Source organism: Pan troglodytes, chromosome 18, assembly GCF_028858775.2.
Source record: "Pan troglodytes isolate AG18354 chromosome 18, NHGRI_mPanTro3-v2.0_pri, whole genome shotgun sequence".
Taxonomy (NCBI): Eukaryota; Metazoa; Chordata; class Mammalia; order Primates; family Hominidae; genus Pan; species Pan troglodytes.
In genome coordinates, this window is record NC_072416.2 from 80335493 (window position 1) to 80342045 (window position 6553).

Sequence of the window (6553 nt, forward strand, 5' to 3'; positions counted from 1 at the left end):
CCGTGTTACCCACGTGTTCTGTCTTCATAACGTGGGTGGCGGGCTCCCTTTGTTCTGGGTCGCTTTGCAGGGTCCAGGTCGTTTTCTCTTCACCAGGACCCCACGAGTTGCTGCTTTCCTCACAGCAGCCCGGAGTCCCGGGGGAGCGCGGCGTGGGCCGCCCCAGGCAGGCTGGCTTCATTCCCAGGCTGCTGCCGATGCGTGTCTGGCCGAGTGATCTCTGCTAAACAGAAGAATCTCAAGAAATGGCAAGGGATGGAGGCAGGGATGGGTGCCAAAGACACATGAATGAGAACAAAGCCTGGTTTTGATCTAAAGAATTGAAAAGACCATAGCGAGGGGCAACATAGGGAGACCCCACCTCTACAAAATATATATATATATATATATATATACACAAAAAATATACAAAATATACATACAAAAAATATATACAAAATATACAAAAAATGTACAAAAGATACAAAAAAAAATAGCTGGGTGTGGTGGCACGGATCTGTGGTCTCCACTACTTGGGAGGCTGAGGCTGGAGAATCACTGGAACCCGGGACATCGAGGCTGCAGTGAGCTGAGATCCCGCCACTGGACTCCAGTCTGGGCTACAGAGTGAGGCTTTGTCTCAAAAACAAAACAACAAAACAAAAAAGAATTTAAAAAACCACTGAAAATAGGGTAGCGTTCCTACCCTGGTGTTCAATGCTCTGGGTACCACCTAAACACATTTTCGAAAACCATTCCCAGGTCCGACGCTTTGGAACACCCTCAAGCTAATAGCATCTCGGCTGATACCATGAGTTCTACGTCAGATTGTTGACCTGGTCACCTTAGGGCTAATTAGTTCACTTAATCCCCATAAGAACCGGAAAGAAGGTATTGTCATCGTGTTGTTAAGGATTCTGAGACACAGAGTGGGTAAGGCACTTGGTGTTCACACAGCTAATCCATGTTAGAGCTGAAATTCAAACACCGATTTGGATGTTAAAAGCCCTTTAGGTTTTCCCAGGGGTAAATAAAATCATTGTAATGTACCAAGTGGCTACAGAATCTCATTCACTTGTGACTGTGTGTGAGATGCCGGGGGTATAATAGCGTGTAAAAACACGTATCCCCACCTTTCCTGAAGCTGATATTCTGGACATAAGTAAGTGGCGACTGCTGTGAAAGAGAGAAAACAGTGATGTGACAGAGTAACGCTTAGGGTTGCTTTAGACAAGGTGGTTTGGAACGGCCCTTGTCAGATGATGGTGCTAAGGCTTGAAAGTTGAGAAAAACGTGTTGTATGAAGAGTTGGAGGTAAAGTGTGCTCAGAAGACAGCAGCAACTGTAAAGGTCCTCAAATATGAACAAGACAAAGTCCGTGTTAAAAGTTTTACAAGTGGAAACAGTAGAGGTTAATCATAAGCCACATTGCATCCCCCAAAATTCATATGTTGAAGTTCCAACTCCCAGTGCCTCAGAATGTGAATGTATTTGGAGACAGTGCTTTTTAAAGAGGTGATTAAAACAAGACCCTTAGGATGAGCCCTAATCCAGTCTGACTGATGTCGTCATAAGAAGAGGAAATTTGGACACAGACACCAAGGTTGTGTTTGCATAAAGGAAAGACTATCTGAAAGCCAAAAAAATAAAAAAAAATTAAAAAATCTCTCAGGAGAAACCAAACCTGCCAACACCTTGATCTTAGACCTCTAGCCTCCAGCACTGTGAGAAAATCACAACCAGTCTGTATAGGGCACCCAATGTGTAGTGTTTTCTTATAGTAACCGTAGCAGACTAATATACCATACAATTAGTTGTAGATGACAGTTGTGATGAGAGCCCGGTAAGGAAAGTTTGAGGGTCATGAAAGGGTACAACGAGGGTACCTAAACCATTCTGGCCTGGAAATGAGGACTCTCCTAAACGTAGAGAGGAGTTAATCAGGGAAAAGGCCCACCAATCATTCACATTGTTATGCTGCTTTTACCACCATAGGACTCTTCATCTTGCAAAATGAAAACTCTTGTTCCCATTAAACAATAATTCCTCAGCTCCTCACGACTACTTTCTGTCTCTATAAATTTGGTTTTTCTGTGGGATTCTCAAAGAACTGCTGTGAGAGTAGAGGTGAAGGGAGAAGTGACTCAGTCTGCCATCTGCACTTGGGGAACTAAGGGGCGACTGAACTAGGATGAACACATGTCTTGTCAGCTTCAGAAGAGGAAAACAGCATTCCCGGCGAAATAAGAGCATATATCTATCATGTAAGGATGCTGGAAGCGCCACACCTTCTCTATGGACCCCTGTTGTACCAGTCTGGGTTCTGATTTGTTTTTCTGAAACATTGACATTATTATGTTATTCTTTCACTCTAAAATTTACAATATCTGTTATTGTCTGAGAGATAAAGCTCACCTTCTTCAACCTGCCACTCAAAATTCTATTTTTCTATTTGATGGTGAAAATCCTTATAATTAAAACGAATCCCCCAAGTCTCTTCCCACCCCTCAACATGTTATAAATGAGAAGTGATTTAAGAGTAATAGTGTAATTTTAACTTTGAAAACTACCTGACAAGATAATTCCGTGATCTTTCTATGCACCTGAATTGCAGAGCACAGAGGATAGATCTCACAATCAATAATGTGTAAACCTGTTGTAGTTACCCAGCCAAAGAAACATCATTTTGAGGGAAGAAATGTTTCAAATAGGTCTTCACACAGTTTTGAGTCCTGTCATAATGGAATTTGTTGGAAGTATGAAAGCCTCCAATTCCTGCCAACTACTATATCCATCAAGAAAAGGTTCCCTGTGACTCTTCACTCCCATAGCAGATCTAAGGCTGTGGTGCCTAGTACATAGATGCTTGTCATATGTGACTAGTGAGCACTTGAAATGGGGCTAGCGCAACTGAGGAACTGAATATTTTAATTTAAATTAAATTTTATTATATTATTATTATTATTATTATTATTATTTTGAGACAGAGTCTTGCTCTATCACCCAGGCTGGAATGTCGTGGTGCAATCTTGGCTCACTGCAACCTCGCCTCCTGGGTTCAAGCAATTCTCATGCTTCAGCCTCCTGAGTAGCTGGGATTACAGGCGCCCACCACCACACCCAGCTAATTTTTGAATTTTTGGCAGAGATGGAGTTTCACCATGTTGACCAGGCTGGTCTCGAACTCCTGGCCTCAAGCAATCTGCCTGCCTTGGGCTCCCAACATGCTGGGATTATAGGCTTGAGCCACCATGCCCAGCAATTTAAATGTTAAAAGTAACAGTGTGAGTTATTTTTCTGTATATGAGGCTATATTGTTTTGGAAGGAACATATATCACTTTAACCTTTCAAAATTTAGCATCTGCATTGAGATGTGCTGTAAGTGTAAAAGACATACCACACTTCAAAAGACTTACTCTAAAAAAAAGTCTCAATATTTTTTCATATTATATATTAATAATAAAGATATATTTGTTTAAATAAAATATAGCCTTAAAACTAATTTCATCTGTTTCTGTTTACTTTTTAAAATGTGGCTGCTAGAAAATATAAAATTACATGTGTGGCTTGCATTTTTTTCTTTTCTTTTTTTTTTTTTTAAATACTGCAATGGCTATGCATACCTTCCTAGTGCAGAAACTGGAGGAGAATCTGGGGTGAGCACAGGAAGGAACTCTTTTATGCAATGAGACAATGAAGGTGGTATATTAAGTATTAGTTTTTGTTCATTTGTCTGTTTGTAGGTACCAGATATTGAAAAGACTTGTTAAACAAAATGGTGATTTAGAAGGATACTGGGTAGTTCATAGGTGTTGAGAAGGCTTGATAACAAGGCTAAGTTAAAAGAACAGAAACCAGGGCATTCCAAGGAATTTAATGACACAGCAAGAATGATGAGCACCAATTGATTTCTCTGCTCTTTGGACACTTTACTCAAGTTTTCAAAATCAAGGAGAGAGTTTTGTTATGTCTCAGCTAAGGGAGGGCAGGACCTGATTTACAATTTCAAGAAGACTATGCACAATGGGGGAGGGTAATTCTTTAAAGAGAAATTGGGTGCTGTTCCTCAGAGATAATCACTATACTACCCACAACAGCAATGCCAAGGACATATCCACTTAAAGCAGGATGAGAGTTCTGTTGAGACAGCCGGAAGGACACACAAATGGTTGAGTGTGAGTTCCGAACTCATGTCCAACATCAAATCCATCTCGCAAAATGTGCTCCCTCTTTCTGCTTCCCTGATTTATTCATCAAGTATTTTTTTTTTTTTTTGGCTACCTGTTACATGCAAATTGTTACTCCAGGTTAACCAGCCTAACAATGTAGTAGTATAAGGCATTCCTTCTGCTCTTACCTTCAGTTACTTATTACCTTTTCATGGATGTCTTGGTTAAATCAGAACATTAGTACTGGAAATGGCCTTATATGACATCTAGGTAATTCCTAAACATCAGTAAGTTGTTATGAGAAAGATCATGAAAAAATAAAACACATCAAAACCAAAAACATTCCTGATTCTCTGGATGATTCTGATGATCAGCCAGTATTTGGAAACTATATAGAGTTAGCTGGACCTTTTAATTATGTATACCAAATTATGTCAGCTCAGTCAGAATTGAGGTTTGTTAGCATTCCACCTAGCTTTTTTTTTTTTTTTTACTGTGCTTCCATCCATCCCTTCTTTTCTGTTGCTGCAAGCCTATCCCAGAATTTATGCCTAAATCTTACTATGTTATGACTGTCTGATTGCCATAGGCTCCTATTTTTTCTTCTGCCTTCTTCATTTTTTATTCTTTTATTTACCAAAAATTTTAAGGCATCTCTTATGTTTCTGGTGCTTTGTTAGGTACTAGGGAAACCACCACCCCCATGGGTATGCCCAAGACAACGATATGGATCCTAAGTACTGTCATAGAGACGGAAGATGTGGAAGGCAGCATAATCTGGATTTAAAGCGCTCTGAGATCCATCCTTGGGAAAGTTACAGCTAAGCTGAAACCTCAAGATGAGTTACACGTTTGTGAGACAAAAAAATGGAAAGGGGCATGGAGGAGTGAAATCCAATAGAAAAGGGTTAAAGTGATGCTTGTTGTATAGGTGACAAGTCTGGGGAGGCAAGTTACGGCCAGATCTTAAAGGCCATGTATTAAATTGGTAGGATTTTATCTGAAAGTTTCTGCAAGGCTATTGAACTGTTTTAAGCAGTAGAGTGACACCGTTTAAACATTGCACAATAGAATTGTGTGATTCTTAAGATCACTGGCTAAAGTGGAGAAGGGAAATGGAGGAAGGAAGAACAAAGCAGAAGACAAGGAGAAAGCCTGACCCTCAAGCCATTTTAAAGATTCTTTTAGATTACACTTCGTAATTTCCTGTAGATTAATCTCCAATTTTATCTAGTTAATCCTATCACCTTTGAGATAAAATCCAAACCCAGGTCGAGACTTGATGGGTAAGACTTTCTACACCTGCCTTCTAGCCTTATCTTCTAGCTTTTCATCTGTCTTATATGTCTCAACGTACTCTCCTCTAGCCAAGTTGATCTACTTACTGTCCCTCCAAACATTCCATATTTATCCTTCATATAAATTTCATACTGCCTTCTCTTCTGGAATGATGCCTGGAATAATGTTTTTGGTGTTCTTTCAACTTTTCAAATCCTACTCCTCAGGGCCCAATTCAAATTTCACCTTCTTCTTACATCAACTGAAAATGATGATAGGGCTGTTTTATAGTTTCAGTGTTTAATTATACACTACGTTTCATTGTTAACTAAAACGATTTCAGGTGCAGGAGGACAATTCTGGGTTTTATACTCACCTTAAATGTTTCACAGCTTTAAACACAGTTCTTAAGATACTAAAAAAACACTTATTGAATGAATAAGTGAAAAACTGCGTGCTCTGTAAAATGGGTGAGACGGCATTTAAAAAAATTATATACATCCTTTAATAACTTACAGGCCCCACAATACCCAACAAATTCCATCCAGCTGAGTTGACAGGTTTTTAAAAAAATTTTTAATTTTACCAAAGAAAATTAAAGAAATGAAAAGTCAAGGACGAGGTAAAAAAACAGCTTATTTTCCTGTACTAATTCTATTTAAAATGTTATTTTCAGTTAAAAGGTATGATATCTTTGGCCTGTGAGGAAATTTCTAAAGAAGCCAGTTGCTATGGGGATTATGAAGAGAAACAATTTAAAAAACATAATCAATTCATGCAAATGAAGCCAAAAGGTCTAAACCTGGAAGACATTTGGGAGGGATGGAGGAGGTTCTCAGAAAGAGGAAGCACATGGAAATGAAGTGTTAGGGGAATATGTTATAACTGGAAACCTGGCCACAGCTGACATAGGGTTGTTACTTTCCCAAGGAAAGGGAGTAATTTTTATATTTACTAATGAGAAGGAACAAAAGAAAGGTCTTAAATCAGAGGACTGGAGAGGCCAAACAGTCTTCTCTTTACCTACAACGGATCCTTACTCCTAGAAGAGGAGAGAGCAGGTTATAGAAGCTGATGCCAGCCGAAAAGAAGGCTGCTGGGCCTGTGGACTGAGTCAAGGGCTCTT